Source organism: Balearica regulorum, chromosome 16, assembly GCF_011004875.1.
Source record: "Balearica regulorum gibbericeps isolate bBalReg1 chromosome 16, bBalReg1.pri, whole genome shotgun sequence".
Taxonomy (NCBI): Eukaryota; Metazoa; Chordata; class Aves; order Gruiformes; family Gruidae; genus Balearica; species Balearica regulorum.
In genome coordinates, this window is record NC_046199.1 from 16,041,674 (window position 1) to 16,059,537 (window position 17,864).

The 17,864-nt window shown below is 44.4% G+C and overlaps 1 long non-coding RNA gene across 1 annotated transcript in view; it reads left to right on the top strand.

Moving 5' to 3' along the window:
* The first annotated feature begins 14,061 nt into the window (after positions 1–14,061).
* The window catches only part of LOC142604189 (uncharacterized), a 68,479-nt gene continuing 64,676 nt past the window's right edge, over positions 14,062–17,864 (top strand). The window contains exon 1 of the long non-coding RNA XR_012838068.1: positions 14,062–14,311. This is a non-coding gene — a long non-coding RNA (uncharacterized LOC142604189). The remainder of the gene's footprint in view (positions 14,312–17,864) is intronic.

The following is a 17,864-nucleotide window of genomic DNA, read 5'->3' on the forward strand; positions in this document are numbered from 1 at the left end:
TGCTGACCGTGTTTAAATATTGTATTAGTAATATGTATTTTCCCTGGAGTAGCACTGCTGAATTCCCCACCTGAGGAAGGTGGCTGCACCTCAGAAGTACATTGTGAGGATGAGAATAACTTGGATACCTCAGTGATGAGCGAGATGCAAATACCTAGATAGATACTGGAGATAGTCACATCTCGTGATGGCCTAAAGGAAAATTTGAAAGAACAGGAATGCATAAAGCTAAACTGCATAATGCATAGCAGTCATAATTAATAGATTAAAGTTCTTTGTTAAACATGCTTTTTTATTTTAATAAAGGAAAGGGACTGTAAATGGTGACATAGTTTTAGAAAAACAACAATGTAAGATGCCATGTTCAAGTTGTAAAGCTAAAGAGGTGACAGAAATGTACCTTGTTTTTAAATTTTTACAAGACTGATGTAAGGCTTATTATCTTGAGTAGTAGCACTTTTCCTCGTCTCCAGACATATTGGATCATTCTGTTTCTTTAAGTACCTACAGTTGCTGGGGGGTTATAAAAAGTTGCCAATCCTTGCTTCTTAGTCCCTCCTAAAAAGTTCAGAATTTATCATGTGAATCAATTTGCCTAAACAATGTTAAATTTTGCCTTTGTTGTAAAATCATGTAGATCAGCCATTGATATAACTTTAATTGGATAGGGATATTCACAATTTTTTTAAAAAAAAAAAAAAAAAAAGCCTGCCAGCAAAATTGCTTTTTGGTGATGACTCTGCTGGAAAAGTGCTCTGCAGGGGCCCATTCCCAATTGATTATCTTTCACAGCTAATAGCTTCAAAGGCTATTTGGTGGACAGTCCAGTTTTACATTTAAATGTAAATCTTGATAGCCTTGAAAGACTGATGATCAGAAAAAAGGGAGGTAAAAACAGTAAAATAAATGTACAGCTGGTATAACTTTCACCAGCTCCTCCAGGGACAATTGTGGTAAAATTAAAACGGTTACAGTCTGACAAAGCTCTTTAGAGTGGAGGTGAGTGAGAACTTCCCCAAAAGATCTAGCATTAATAAGTTGCTAAATAGCGTGTCAGCCTTAGAAGTTCAGTACAGTGTCGACAGCTCCCATTTGTGCTTCATTGGGAGCCAGGAATAAAGTTCAAAGCACTGAAGGCACCGGCATAAAGTCACTCTTTTGATGAAGCTACAGCAGAGAAGTTCTCTGGAAAACCAAGTTCACATTTCCAACTAAAACCTCATCGTGAGCCAGGCACCATTGGTGTGAGAAGACATGTTGGTTGGGCACCCATTTCCTGGGATGTGGAGACCCGCTGGGACTGGGGAGGTTCAACCTTCCGGGCACAGGAGCTGCCCTGGGTGCCTTTGCTCGGATGGATGAAGGTGGAGGCTGGCTTTTCACAGGCCTTGTACGAATCACCAAAGTGGCATGAAGATAAAGGTAACGAAGATGGCAGAACTCTGGTTCCCTGGCAACATGCCGCCAGCCCCATCCCTTTTACGAGCTGGCTGGGATTTTGGCATGGTGAGTACAAGTTTCAACCTGACATTCATCTTGCAACCAGATGAGGCAATAAAAGGACATTCAGGATTGCATAGTTGAGACCTCCTTCAGCAATGATGTGCTGGTCATCTTTGCTGTAGAATGACTGAATTGCGGCAGCCTGCAGAACCCTGCAGAGGTAGCCCACGTGCTTTGCCATTGGCGCTTTGCCTCTTTCGCCCTTTCCCTCAGCCCTATCCTTTCCTTGCACATTGCTGTCACATCACAGCTGGCATCTTCGTTGGCTTCATTGCCTGAACTGCGTGGGACTCTCCCAGTCACTGGCCGTGACACATTCACATGCCAACTGCACCACGTTGAGAGAGAAAAGCACTCACTGAGGACGGAGCAAGCGGTTAATGCCATCCTAATGGCATCCTAACACCAGGGAAAGGCTCTTCAAAACAGAAAACTACTGAAATCAAATGTTGTCCAAAAGCAACTCAAGTTTCTTACTTCATTACCATCTTGTTTAATTTCTAATGTGCTCCAGGACTGCTTACATAGCCACGGTAAGTGTGGGTTTGATTGCGTGAGTCAGCGACTCGACCACCAGAACTGCCTGCAGGGTTACAGATGCATCTGCTACTCTGGCCCCGTCAGCCAACCTCTCCATCGGCTCTCCAGGCTTACATAAAGAGCTCTGAAACTGTGGTCGGTGAGTAGTGCTACCTCTCTGTCTCACGCTAAAATATGTTGCAGAGGAGCTGTAATCTCAAACTGTAATCTCGTACTGAGCCGCTGATCTCTGCTAAGCGTCAACATGAGTGCTGCTGGTCCCCGTGCTGTTCTTCCACCGCCCATGGGAGAAAAGGTGGGCAAGGAATTCCTCATCTCCAAAAACATCTCAACAACTAGGAGTAGGTGTCTTTTTCTCATTTTTAATCTTTGTTGCCATGGAAACCAAGCCCCAGAGAGCCACTGCTCATTTTCTCCTGCATAGTCCTCAAGTGTTCAAACACTCAGGAATACCAGTCCAGCCACTGCCCAGCATTTTCCAGACTTTCAAAGGAAGGAAAAATAAGGGACAAAAAGGGGAAATGCTCAGCATAAAAGCTATTGAGAAACAGATCAAGGAAGGAGAGTCGGTCTCGAAGGAAAATAGGAAGGTAAAGAATTAGGGATACTTGGTAATGGTAGAAAAGGTGTTTGACCAGAGCAAGGGCCACCACAAGGGACTGGCACGCTCTGCAAAACCCACCCCTTGTCCTCTACTCACTTTTTCATATCAGTTCCTGAAATCATCTACATAAGGTCTTTGGACAGGAGATAGTTTGTACTACTGCAGCTGTAGCAACGCCTGGCACAGCTCATCATGTGTAGCAATGAAACCAACAGCCTGGTAGGAACTGGACCTCACCGGTGTCTCCAGCGTCATCACGGAGCTGGGTAGCCGGAGCAAGCAGCACCGGTCAGTCTCTGGGCACTAAGCTGAAGCCAAAATGTTTCAGACAGGGAAGGTGAGGGGCGCAGACCTTGCACTTCTCTCTCAACAGCAAGTCCTTTGCAGGAGAATGCTTTTGTTTAAATTAGGTTTAAATTCCACTCCAATGGCACAATATTCCTGTGTAATAGAGTAAAGGTCATCCAAGCCTATCTTTTTCTTTTTTCTTCTTTCTTCTCTTTTTTTTTTTTTTTTAAACTTCCACAGCTCTATAAATCCTCTGCAATAAATCCCAGACTCCCTCAGGAGTGCTGACTGGTGCATTGACCACAGTAAAATGGTATCACACCCGGGGAAAAGCCCACCTGCCTTTTAGTCGTCCTTCAGTCCTCCAGGGCAGGACCATGAATTAACCATGATAACCCCCCCCCAGTGAAACTGTATCCTCCTTCCAATATAAAATTAAGAAAAGTGCACAAAGCGTGTTTAACAGGAACGGATATGCGCCCACGCCTCCTTCCCCTGCTGAATTCACTCCCCCATTTTTTATTTCCCCAGGATGTACAAGGAGCCGGCAGATCCAGAAGCCTCACCTGACCGGCTACGGCACTGAAAAGGCCCAAGACGAGAAGGCTCGTGCCGTGAGGGGCTCACGCTGCCGGAGCTTTGGGAGCCTGACCCCCTCCAGACACTGAGTGTGCCCGCTGTCCTGGGAGCAGGCAGGCGACGGGCAGCACCCAGCAGCGCCGAGCGGGGATTCCTGGCACAGGGCCGGTGCGGGTTTTTGAGGGAGACCCCTCCGTGCGCAGGCAGAAAGCCAGCGGACTCTTTGCGGAGTTACTGAACACCAGCGAGTACACAGCACTTGCAGCAATATATATAAATTTGAATTAATCCTCTTTTCCTCCTCATGTAGAGAAGTCTTTAATAATAAATCCAGCTATCAATCCAGTTTGTATGAAAAGGATCCATGTGCAGAAATACAAAGTTCTGTCTATGTTAAGCTCTGAGTATATTATTCATGTGGCCACTGAACTTTGTGGGAATCTTTCTGTTGACCCGGCTTTATGTTAGATCCTTAGTTAAAATGTGCTTGGTCATGTGACTGGTACAGAAACTAGCAGTAACACAAAAGAAAACAGAACAAGAAGTTTGCTTTACTTGTTCTGTTACCTTTTTGCCATGCCAGTTTCCTGCTCTGGGTTAAGTTTTCAAATATTTGTTTCACAAGCCATTGACACATGCATGCATAATTGGTTTATTTGCATGTGCAAATGTCTATTATTTGCCGTGCATCTGCAATGCACATTCCATTGTATGCATTCAATTTTTGCACTTGTTAAATAGAAATACTTTGTATTTGGAGGAAAACTAGACCCCATGCACAATTCTTCTATTTACTATGATAACTAAGTATTAAAAACCAAACAAAAATAACAAACACACCCACCACAAAAGCATTATTAATTCATATAGAAAATCAAGTTCATCCAAAGATTCATTCCAGGTTATAAAGATGTTAATTTCTTTAAATCACAAAGATGATCATTATTTTTAGGTCACATTTAGACACAGATGCTGTACCATGGACTTAAGAATATTCCTCTCTCTCTTTCTGTGTTGTTATTAGGGGAAAACAATTACAAAACACAATTTCTTTGGAGGGGACTTCCCAAAAACTTAATCCCTATTCCTGTTATTTAAACAGAGCATCTTTAAAATTCTTGCACATAATTTTCCATAATCAGACTTGGTAAAAATCTGGGTGCTCGCTAATTTGCTGGGACCCCTGTCCTGCTACTTTGAGCTAGCTTGTCTGAAGGAAGAAGGGATCGCTGTGGTAATTGAAGCAGTTTGGCAGTAAGGGGCTAGTTAGCATGGCTGATGAGTTATGCCATCAATACCAAACTGATTTCCAAGATAAATGCAACCCTGAGGCCTTACAAAGCACAAGTTATGGCCAACTGTCTGCGTATGTGATCGTCTTATAGTGATAATACAGCTTAGACTTGCCTTTATCACTAGCCTGGTCATGCATTTATTGTGGGGTTTGGAAAGAAAAGGATTCAATTAAGATGACAGCGTGGTGTTATCAGCAGAATTCTTTAGTTCAGCTCCTAATCATTGAACAAGTTGCTCAGTTGATATTGAACGAGTCTAAGAAAAGCTCAAGTATAAATGATTTGTTAGAAAAGCAAATAATTTGGGTTACAGTTACAGAAAGAGAATGTGAGGCCCCTCAGTGACCACATCATCTTCTATGTACAAACAGTTGATAATCTTATCAATGCAAAGTTGCCTCCGTGCTGCATTTAAAAGCAAGTTGCTTTTATTCCAGCTTCCACTCCATTGAAATCTGCTATAAATACCTACTTTATAACACTAACCCAATATATAAATTGCTTAGTTCAAAAGAAAAGCTTTTTTGGGGGAAGGGGGGGAATAGAGTAAGCGCAGTGTGTTGTAAAAGCTAAGTGGTTTTATTGGCACTTTAAAATACCCTTTTATGCTGAACTCTATCAGCTCTGATTATATATAACAACAGTAGTTATGTATTAAAAATGTGTGTCAATAGTTCTGCTAACACCGTGATTTGTCATTTGTGTGCCAGAGGTCCCAACAGGCTCGATTGACAAAATCTAGCCGTGGCTTAAAGGGATCAGATGCCAGGGTATGTTGGTTGTTGGTAAATTGATAAGAGTAACCATCTCAGTTACTCAAATAAGCGTCTATCAAGCACAAAAATGTGAAGGCAGCCTGCACTCGCACACCTCTGAGGGATGCCCGTTGGTGATGCCAGTGGAGAAGCCTGGGCTGCCGAACCAAGTCACCAGCCTGCCTGGTGCCGGAGGTTCTTGTGGGAGTTCATCAGTCAAATAATGGATAAAACCGCTAGTAAAGATTAAGGAAGAAGTTTGTTCATATTTACATAGGAAGTCTTATATTTTTCTGTACACAGAGTCACAGAATGCCAGACTGGTGGGGGTTGGAAGGGACCTCTGGAGATCATCTAGTCCAACGCTCCTGCTAAAGCAGGATCACCCAGAGCAGGTTGCACAGGATCGCGTCCGGGCAGGTTTGGAATCTCTCCAGAGATACTCAGTACTCAGTGATTTAGTACATAGCTCATAGCTGCGTGGCTAGATGTCAGTGGTCATAGAGCCTATGAGCTCTTGCTCCCAACACACCACCGATAGCACAGGAGGTAAAGGTGCGTCTCACCGAGAGGCATGAAGACTTATATTTTCCAGGGGTGGGCTATTCAAATGTATCATACGTTTTTTTGTGTGGGAGCGTAGCAGGATGAAGCCACTCAGCCAGCCTGTCTCACCTAAACTTCTTAAATCAGCAGCACGTAAAGCGAGCAATATCACAATTGCTTGCAAAGGTCAGGCAAGCTGTCAAAAGGATGGTTTTAAGACAGTACTGTATGTAAAGCAGCGAATCCGGTTTCCGTGCGCAGCGCAGGCGCTGAGCCGGTGTTGCTCGGTGAGGGGAACCTCTGTCTTTAACCACCTTGTTCTGCCCGCGTGTGCATCCAGGGGCTGTGAAATGAAACATCCCCCAGGACAGCTCACTCTTTGAATTCTCCCAGCTGTGTCGCACATAAATTACGGTACCCTGAGACTGGAGGAAGTAATTTAACGCTGGAATTCTCCAAAGGGTTTGACTGCTTATTTTGCTGAGGTGCAGCTATGTTATACATTATATATAGACAGTGACTTTTGAAAAACCTCCACTGCTTTGCAGTCACAACTATTCCCGTAGGAATTAGATCAGTGACTTTATATTGATAATTGCAGAGTACTCGGTACTTTGGTTCCTTTTCATATCATCCCCAGCTGAAGGCCAGGCTGAGCAATGCCTGCAGGAGCACCCACTGCTTCTCACCCTTAGGGAGAAGGGGCCACAGCAGGAGAAGGTGCACGTCCCTTCTCTCTCGATCGTGCCAGCTCTCGCCACCCTTGCAATCCCATCTTTCGGTGCGTCCTCCAGGCCCAGCTCCTCCTCGCTGGGACCTGCCGTCACTGACAAACGCCCGTGTAGATGCTGGTGTGCCCTGCCCCACGGCCTCGCCTACCTCCCGAGGCAGGGGTACCGTGCTGGTAGCTGGAGTTAGGTTGGGGCGCATTTGGCTGCTCTGCTGCTGCTCTGGTTCATCTTCTTAAAGAAAATAACTTTGCTATTGGCGGTTAAAGCTATTGTGCTGTGCTGCAAGCCGGGATGATGGGGGCAAGTTTTCTGCTCTGGAAACAGCAGCACCCAAGAGAGAGCAGGAGATGGCCGGGAGCAGTGATGTTTGGAACGGCCCCGGTGAGCCTCTCGCCCGAGCCCTGGGCCGGGCTGGCTCCAGGAGGGAACATCCTGCCAAATATTGGTCGTGGCTGATATCAGTGAGTCCTCGTGCAGACGGGAAGTTTGCAGAATTATCGCTTTAGGGTGACAAAAGTGGCCTTGTTCTATTTGTAAAGCACCTACTACTCTTTTAGTGGCTGACAAATAGAAGGTAAAAGAAATAATCATTTCAAAACATTTTTGTTTTAAAACTCCATTTATAACTCTGCAATCTAGACTGATGGGATAGTCACAAAGGCTGGCCATCACTAATGAGGCTAATCACACCCTGCCCGCGCCGTATCAGTGGAGGGTAACAGTTTTCTCCAGGGCTGAGTCAGAACAGCGTCAGCTTTGACTCACCCATTGCAGGAGCTTCTCTCTCTGCACAGATTTGCAGTGAAATCAAATCCACGAGGGTGAAGTTGGGCTTTGCAAAAATTCCCTGTAAAGACAAGAGATGTGTCAAGAGACTCCCTTCCTTCATCCGTGCTGCTCAGTTTAGAGGCACTTGTTTTCAGGTTTAAAAGCAGAAAGACTTAAATGTAGATTTTTTAATTTTTTTTTTAATTTTAAAGTAAGTTGCACTTTCTTTGTAAGCTGTGTATTTCAACACCAGTCTCTGGGTAAGCAGCATGTTACCCGAGCGATGCCCAGGTGTTTCTGACTATAAGTACCCTGTTGAGGAACAGCACTATTTTGTTCTTCTCTTGTATAATACAAAATGCACCCAATAAACTACCCCGCCAGTTCTGTTAGTAGCCTTAAGATGTCACTAACTGACTTGGCCTTGGATTTTTCTGCTGGTTTGCAGCGGAGCTGGGGCTGGAGAAGCGGAAATAGGCTGTTATTTTTTAACACATCTCCCCCCTCCCACAGTGAGTGACAGACAAGGTGCTGATGTCAATTGGCTAGTGTTACAGGCATTAATTAAGTCAACTAAAAGTCCTTTTAGTTTCCATTTCCTTCTGCAGGGACAGCTAACTTACATAAATGGGAAGTGCAAGAAGAGAAGGCGAGCGCCGAAGCGACCCGCCGCTCGCTGTGCTGGGGATGAAGTCGGGCTCCGCGCCCGCAGCCGTGCGGCTGCTCACAGTGCACGAGCTGCATCAAACGGTGCTCGTGCGAGGGCCCCGGCTGAATGCTTGCTTTATTATCAGGATTATGTTAAGCATCTCAGAGTTTTTCACCCCTCTTTTTTCAACCCCCTCCTTCTTTTTCTAATGTTTCACCACTCCGCGATCACCGAGTTGCTGCGGCCACCTCTGTGGTGTCAGCCTCCTCTTTGCTCGCAGCAAGAGGCTGCAATTTATTCTCTCCCCCTTTGCCCGATCTGAATCCTGGTTGCAATGCCTTTCTTTCAGCAGCAGGCCGTGGTGGGTTTTAGTGTACTGAGGTACTTGCATTGAGCGTGCATGGATGGATGCAACAGGAGACTGGGAGAAAGCGGTTTTGCAGGAGGGCTGCATTATACCTGCTCCAGGGTGGGTCCTTGCAGCTCCTGGTCCTGGGGGATGCTGCAGGGAGGTGTCTGCGTGCGTTAAATTAATGTTTCATGTTACATTTGCAGTGGGATAAGACTGCACTAAGCCAGCTGGTGTGCGATAACCAGTGCCAGGCCTTGGGCTGCCGATTCTTCAGCTCTCAGTTGTTTTGGATCTTGTTGGTGCCATCCTCAACTTTGCCGAAGTCAGAAACAACTGATGCCTTCCAGCCATCTTCAGATTAGATCTGTAGCATCCATCACACTGACATCCATATAGCTGGGATTGGTGTCAGATCTGTCTTTTCTGTTAAGCAGGTGTTTGGGCACTGGAAAGGCAAGAAAATAACTTAGAAATTCTACTCTAGTGTATTAAGACATGTTGTGTGTGCCCTGAGCATCTGGCAATAAATAAAGATTAAACTGGGAAAGATATGCTGTCTTTCAGCTCCTTTGTCCTTTATATTTACAGTTGTTAAATAGCTATGGTATTTCTAGAAAACCAATCATTATGATTTTTTTAATATTTTGTCAGACGCTGCAGGTCGAGTTGTCTTTGCACTAACATACTGTTTCCTGGCCTGCCGGTATAACGTAGTATGAACAACTCCATATCTATATCTTATTCATATAAGTAAAATATATGTATAACTTCCCAAAGCATACTTTACTGAAGTGCAAATCTGTGACAAACTCTACCAAATCTGTTAATCTGTTGGTTTGGGTTTTTTCCTGCTCCACCAGCTGCTCCAGCCTCTCTCCTAGAAACACTAGCCCTACACTCCTTTTGGATAATTGTACAGATGATTAATTAACTGGCATCTGGTCTGCATGTTACTTCCCTACCAGTAGAATTATTTTAAATGGTTATAGGAGTCAACTAGTGGCTTTTGCAAGAGACATCTGTTACTCCTGTACAGTATATTGCCAGCAGCAAACAGGGCAGCCGCACGTCGCACACTAGCAGCTAAGGTGACGTAAGTCATATGTCACCAAAGCCATCGTCCCACGGCTCAAGTTTTGTCTCTTTTCACTCGATGAGGATTCAAAGCACACTTATCTTGGCACAGCCTTGCCAGGACAGAAAAAGCTGCCGTCTGTCAGGTTCCTTCACTGGGGGAGAGAAAGGTTATGGCCAACTGGGGGCACTGGGAGGGGGCTGGACACCTCTTTAACAGGGCTCATTAATTAGGAAAATAAGTGAGTATAAAAAGAATCGCTTTTGTGTTGTGGAGTGAAACTTTAAAGTGCTGGTGTTCAATGTTTAGATCTTCAAGAAAACAATGTATTCACATCTTATAAGCTTTACTGCTTTAAAAAAAAAAAAAATAGTCACCACCGGGCAATGTGGAACAGCAGGGTAAGAGAGGGCATGCGGGCATGGGTTGTAGTAGAGGTCTCTGACTCAAGGTTTACTACTCTACCATGCTTTCATGAACCTTTTTGTGACCCCAAGCAAGTTACTCCCATCTCACTATTCTTCCATTTCCTCTTTCTGTAAAATGATATTAATAGCACTTCAGCTGCAGAGCAGGTTTATTGTACAAGGCTTAATGAATGTTTGTCTCTCTCTGATTGAGATTCTTTCCTGCTGGAGGCAAGACATTTCAAGCAGGTTGATTAAATATAAAAGGTCTCTAACTCTGAAGCTATTATTAAAAGCAGAAGGAATTATTTCTTAGGGAATTTTTAATTTTATGTCCATTAGAATTGTCTAACACAGCAGCAGCTTTAGTTCTTCTGTTATTTTGCAACTTTAGTTTTGTTTCCCATAGACATACTGTTAGGGGGATGCTGTGACTTTTGAAGTGATCCAAGGCCGTTAATGCCTAGACAGACACTCCTAAGCTCTTATTGCCCTGAGGAGCAACAAATCACAGGGTACGGCGGCTCTCGGTGTTGGGGGTACGGGGTACGGCTCCCCAGGGCTTTTGGCACAGCCTTTGGTGCAGCTCAACAGCTGATTCATTTATCAGATCTAGAACTTTTCTTCTGAAAGAGAAGCTCGGTTTCCTAGCCCTCATTCCCATCTGCAGAGTATCTCCAAAGCTGACTGGTGAATTCCCAAACATTAGTAGTATTAATTGTGCCAGGTTTTTATCTGGAATTGCTCCATTTTCTTTCCCCACTTCTTGCTGTCACGTAGTTCAGATAGCTTCTGCCACCAAGAACGTTTGCTAAGTGACCGGTCCTGCTGAAAGAAAATTATCAGGCATTAAGTAGAGTGGTTTAATCCTCATAAGATTAAATAATGTGGGGCTCACAGAAAAATATGAAGCAGGCATAGCATGAATTTGACGTACACTAGTCTTGTGTTTGCAACTCTGGGAGAGTAGGGGCTCCCAGAACACGGGTCACGGGCCATTTCATCTGTCCTCTGCTCAACCCAGCAGCATGCCCACGAGACAGCTGTGTCGACGGAAAGGCACACGCATGCCCAGGGAACTTGCTACAGAAGCCGAACACCCATCTCTAACACTTCTGAAAATTGCCACAGAATCACACTTTATAGGTATTGTATACTTTTTAAGTATACCTCCATAAAAACAAAACAATCTTTATCACAGTAATAAAAGCATAACTACAGTATCCTGGTTTGCTTTTGTGCCATGAAAGAAGGAATTTGTAAACACTCCCAAAACTTTCAGAAAAGCTTCAAGAAGTCCCCCAAAAGCTAAGCATTTGTAGTGTTTTCATTCCTTTCTGGAATCAGTGCCCTTTGGCTATGAGATTCAACAATCTGAGTTATCAAACATGTATCTGTACGGGCTGCTTTCACGGTTGTGTTTAGTGCTCTTCCGAGTGAGTGGGTGGCAGCAAACCTGAGAAGATTTGGGGGGGAGCCTTACGGCCAGCTTTCCTTCGCTGGGGTTTGAGCAAGCACTGAGCGATAGGTGACTGCACCTCTGGCAGATTTAACCGTCTTCTCTGGATTCAGATGTTTGCTACGAAACGGACCTACACGCTTGACTAAGGAGTTTTTACAAGCAGTTATATGAACTGACACTAGCAGTTATATGAATGTAATCTCTTTTCTGTGGATATGATGAAAAGCTTGGCAAGAATCTAGACAGCAGCCAAGGAGTGTTACAGGGCACTATTGTGGGTCAGGGATTGCACGGCTACTGCTGGGGGCCAGAGACAAAAGATGTGATGTTTTAAGAGTTAGCCCCCAATAGAAACCACAGTGTCTCCATTATTATACAAACAGGGCTTAAAGTCCTTCTTTCTTCCTGATGTGTTAAAAGCAATTGCACTGGTTAATAAAATTCAGGGACGAGTTTTGTTTTTCTCAGAAAAGGGAGTGGATGGAGCCTCTTCAGAAAACCATGTGATCTAATTTTGCTAATATCTGCAACTTAGAGCTAAGAAAACTAATTTGTAATTCCCATGTTACAACCACAATGGCCAACAGGGGCTTTATAAAACTGGCAAAGGGAGGAAAACACAGACGAATGTATAAAAGAAGATTTTGCTGTGGGAGCAACAGCTTTAATATACAACACACACGTGGCCAGCAAATCTTCCTTTTCTTTTCCATTCGACTTTGATTCAGTGACCTGACATTTACTCCTAAACCTAATCTGCTTCTCTTGTTCATGATATCAACTACAGAATAAATAGATCAATGTCAGGAGTCAGCGTGATGACAGGGGAGCAGTGCTTAACGTGGTGGGATTTACAGGTGGTCAAGGGAGGCAGATCTACAACAGGCAAGTGAGGACGTTGGCAGCTTTTATACCAATGGGCTGGGAACACCGTGACTGCGAGGCACCTGCGAACCCACGATAACATAAGGAAGAGCATTTTGACCTGAGGGCTGGAGCACCTCTGCTATGGAGACAGGCTGAGAGAGTTGGGGTGCTTCAGCCTGGAGAAGAGAAGGCTGCGGGGAGACCTCAGAGCCCCTTCCAGTCCCTGCAGGGGCTCCAGGAAAGCTGGAGAGGGGCTGGTGCCAAGGGCAGGGAGTGACAGGCCAAGGGGAATGGCCTGAAGCTGCAGGAGGGGAGATGGAGATGGGATGGGAGGCAGAAATCCTTCCCTGTGAGGGTGCTGAGGCCCTGGCACAGGGTGCCCAGAGAAGCTGTGGCTGCCCCTGGCTCCCTGGCAGTGTTCAAGGCCAGGCTGGATGGGGCTTTGGGCAACCTGGGCTAGTGGAGGGTGTCCCTGCCCATGGCAGGGGTGGCACTGGGTGGGCTGGGAGGTCCCTGCCAACCCAAACCACTCTGGGATTCTGGGATTCTAATATATGTTTTCTGATTGGCAAAGCAGCTTGTAGCCAAACTGTTTAGTGTCAGCTTAATCCTTCTGGTGTTTGAGAGTCACTCGTTTATGAAATCTTCAGGTTATTCATATCCCGCTCGTGTTGAAGTTACTACAACGTTAGCATGAAATCTCCCGACAGAATCACAGGTTTCGTGGAGCTTTTGCTATGAAAGAATAATAACAATGATCATTTCTTGAAAGCTGTTCAGAACATTATACTAAGTTTTGGATGTGTTAAAAAATCAAATAGACTTTACCTGTCATTCAGTTCCCTCAAAATAAATTGTGAGACCTCCTCTGGTAGCCTAATTCAGAGCTTGTGCTTTTTTACCCCTGTTACATTTTGGCGTGCTCAGGCAATAAAACCAACAAACTTCCCCATGTCAAAATGTGTCTAATAAGCTACAAAACTACGTTCTGTTCCCTTTCCCTGTTACAGGGATCTTTCGGCATCGGTGCAGAATTGCACACACAGAAATGTACACAAACGGAGGCTGCAATGAAAATCTGATTTACGATCTTCTTTGACAAAGAATCATGTTTTTTCAGGCTGCCCACAGAGTTCTCAGAAGCCATTAACAGCAGAGATCCGCTTTTACCATCCTTAGCCTTCAATTTTTTCCAATGTGTGTAGAGTGGTTGTGCCTTCATAATAATAATAGTTGCAGTAGTTGTTTGGAGGGAAATGGCACGTTTATGTAGACACTTCAATGCAAATTTTTAATCCAAGTTTATTAAAGACGCTTTTGAAGGCACACTTCTTAAGAAAAATGGTCCGTATTCGTAGTTTTCCATATTAACAGTTTATTTACTTATTTATTTCAGCTGCTGATCTCTAAGTATTGCATTCCAAATCACTTTTCTTCCATCAGAGGAAGCAATCAGAAAAAGCTGTCATTGCCCCTCAAGGTTTCTTGCTGGCTAATTGGAGTTTTCGGCTCTTTATCCTGATGATTAAAAGAACAGCTGAGTGGAAGTCAGAATGCATTTACAGAGCTGCCACACCCAGCTCGGCTCTTTGGTTTGCTCTGATTAATTTAGCAAATGAAACTCCTGTAAACTCACATAACTTTTTGCCTATACAAAACTACCGTTGCTACATAGTTTTAAGTAAGCCTTGGGCAAACTGTCCTGCAGATAACTAAGTCAGTATAACAAAGGCTTTTAAACAGCTTTTTGTTGAAAAGTGTTTTTCCGTAAAGTAACATTTTGTGTTGGGGCAAATAGATGGTATGAAGAGAAACGGCCCTTTTCAAGAAGCTGCCTTTATTTTAGTGTATGAGAAAAACAACTGTCCCTGTTTACGCTCTTCAATCAAGGTAAGCGTGTTTGTCCAAAGTATTACTACCGCTTGGCTTGCAAACACTTGAAGATTGCTTACCATTTTTCTATATATAGACCGCTCTGTGGAATTGCCTTTATCAAAACTTTTGGGAAAATCTTTAACAGAATCTGAGAAACTCGCCTAATTTATGCGGCCATCTATTCTCCTTCTATTGATTCCCTCCGTGATATATGTTTATCCTCCCCGCCTGTGAAAACCTAGAATTAAAACCGAAGCATTTCTATTTTATGCCCGTAATTGCTGGTAGAAGAGAGATGGGTTTGCGGGTAAAAGCTGTAATCTGTTTAGCCGGCTCGAAACAAACCATCTCGTAAAACCGAACACAGAGCTATGCCGAGGTCACAAGGCAGCAGCTCCCGAACCGCGCAGCCGTCCGCGGAGGCGGCCGCGGAGCGGAGACCCGGCCCGGCGAGGGGACGGGGAGCGCTGGGGCCGTGGTCCCCACAGCAAAACTGTCCTGCAGAGATCAGCCGTTGATGATTTAAATCTTCACTACTTTATCTCTTTGTTTGCTGCTTGGAATGCTATTGATACCTTCTTTGTCTTTGTAATTGTTTTAATTAGCCACCCAGCATGGGCCCCTGCCAGTGCTTGTGATAGAGTATTATGGACAGCCCAGCAGGACAGTGAGCCTGTTAACATGAAACACAGACATTATGGCAAGCTTAATTTCTTTTATTTGTGTCATTTTTTTCCCCGTCGTCTTTGTGTGTGTGTGTGCGGGCGTTGTGACTCGGGAGAATGAACACAACTCCCGAGTACTTTGCCCTGTGGAGGGGGAGAGAAGCACGAAAACGCCGCAGCAAACATTTCTCGGGGATTGTGCGATTAAAGCTGCTATTACCACGTATCGTTTCTGGAGTCAGACAAAGAATGAAGCATTGGCCATATTGATTAGTCTTTTCATGCATCGTGTCTTCAGCAATTAGGCTGGTATTTATGTCAGTTACTGTACTCTCGACTCTGCAAATTTCTTTGCAATTATTATTTTTTGGCTCTGCAATGTTATTTGTTCTTGTTGACCACATCCTTCTTTTGTAAATGGAAATCTGGATGTTCAATTATGATGCAGATCTGCAACTCGTTAGCAGTAAGCCTTGGTACTGTTGCCATTTGAAGACAATTCTGTCATTTAACTTGTGGGAACTTTTGGCAATGTGTGTATTCGGGGGGGGGGAATAAAGCCCAAAAGTTTGTTTTTAGAGATAAACAATTCAACAACGTCAAAACCTCAAATCCTTTCATAGTATAGGGGTTTTTTCCAAAAAAAAAAAAAAAAAAAAAAAAAAAAAAATTGTGCTTGGGATGGAGGAATGTGAATAGAGAGAGAGGTGCTCCATGAAAGCACAAGTTTCCTTTGAATTTGGTTTGTTCAAATTAGCCCAAGGTCAGTCCCTGCCAATTATTGCCCCACTTCAGCTGTTCTCTGGACATTAATAAAAGCGTCTGCTTTATTAACTAGGAATCCAGTTTTACACTCTCAAAGCAAGGAGTTTGGGGCTTTTCCGCCCACTGTGTTGGATTTCTGGCTCATTAGCCTATTTGTTTCATTTTATTGCCCTCCTTGAAATATATCTATGATAAAGTATTATTTTGTGATTTGATGGACCGGATTGAAATCATTCTCCGCTTTGACAGAGTTGAATGTAAATCCTAACCGCCCGGGAATTCCTATGGCGTGTTAACCTAAAGGCAGCACTGAAAATAAGCAGTGCCAACTCTCGCACTCTTTCACATCCCTCATTCAAGAGGAAAAGGTGCGTAGCGGGGGGAGGCTTGTTCCTGAAGGACGATTTTGATCATGACTGTTCTGAAGAGAAGCTGAGGTCCAACCGGCGGTGTCCGCTTCAAGCCGCAGGGGAAGGAGGAGAGGGAAGGGGGCTGCGATGCTGCGTGGCGGTGCTGGGTGCTGCTCCTGAGCTCGAGCACCGTGAGAGGAGAATCATGGTACAGTGAACCGAAATACCTCTTAAAATGAGACGTATTGCCCCTGGCACGGGGGTGGCCGCTCAGGAAGCGTACCTGCTCCTTCCACAGCGTGCAGCTCAGCAGCGGATACGCTAGAAAAATTACTTAATTTAAACTGGGAGGATGAGAAAGCCCTATTGCCATTAGAATAGTGAAAAAAGGGTCTTTGTTAGAACAAATAGACAAATGATGTTGCCTTATGTAGAGTGTGAGGGGAAGGAAGCAGTAAGACGTTCACTGGCCAAGTTTTACCAATCTTCAAGATTGTCTGAAATGCGGTAATATTATGTTTCTCTGCACCACAGCCCCTCTGATGCAAGTGCTTAGTCATCCTTTACAGAAAAATAAATAATCTTATTTATGTCTGTTTATGGCTATTTGTTTCTCTTCTCCAAATGGAAACATAACTCTCTGGTAGCACTCAGACTGAATAGCTGTGGCATAGTTATCTGTGGTATTTTAGTATTTTAATCAAAAATAATTAAGCTAAACATTGCATGTGTCTTTGCACTGTGAAATTGTGCACTTGCAAAATTTGATTTTTATACTTCTGAGGTCTCCATTCTGATTACTTTGAATTTGGATGTGCTTTAGTTGCAAGCAGCAGCGGTGGCACTGCTGATTAGGTAATTAGGTTTTGATTTACTTATTTCCATATGTATTCATGGAAAATGCCGGTACAAATTAAAGGTACAATTTGGTGTTTATTGTACCTCAAATACTGCGCCTGCTCTTCTTTATAAGCCTAACTGATTGTAAAGTAGATACTGCAGCTTATGTGACGCCATATATGCAACTGGCTGTGGGCAGCAGGAGTTCAGTGACACCACCAGTTAAGAGCCAGATCATTGCTTTGATTACCTTGGACTCAGAATTCTTTATCCAGAACCCACCGAAGTCAGTGGTGCCTCTTTCACCGATCCCACCGGTTTTCTTGTTGGCACCTGATGGGTGCTGAGGCTGCTCAAGGCACCTCATCCCGTGTGCGGATGCTGCGAGGGCAACGACCGCTCCTGCCTCCCTTTCCTCCACCACCCTTTTCTCTCTCGTTGTTGTGTGCTGGCCTCTCTGGTAGACCAGCACAGTTGTTGAGCTGTTCTGGGGCTTTTTTCCAGCGTGGACCACTGTCCTGACAGCGCTCATAGTGCAGCTGAATGGGAAGGATGGAAAGCTCCAGCGCTGGGTCCAAGGTGAGGGATAGCTCGGGTGGCAATGCCGTAAGCTGCTTTTCCTTGCTGAGCGCTTTGTGATATTGAACCACAGTTTAAGACGAGCGTCCTTCACAGGATGAAAGTTAAGTGCCCTACAAAGTCAGTGGGAAGAGATGGGTACCCTCAGGGAAGGTGGTTGAGCACCCAAATTAGATGCCTACCTTATAAAGGCATAAGCAAAACCAGAACAAACTAAATCCGGAAAGAATCCCTTGCACTCAAAAAGCTTGTGGAAAGAGGCAGAAATCCTCCAGTTTAAAGGAAGTTTGATGTGTTATTAAGAGATTAATATACTCTCTGTGATTATGAGGGAGCCATTGGTCTGGAGTGGATTTTCTTTTCAGATCA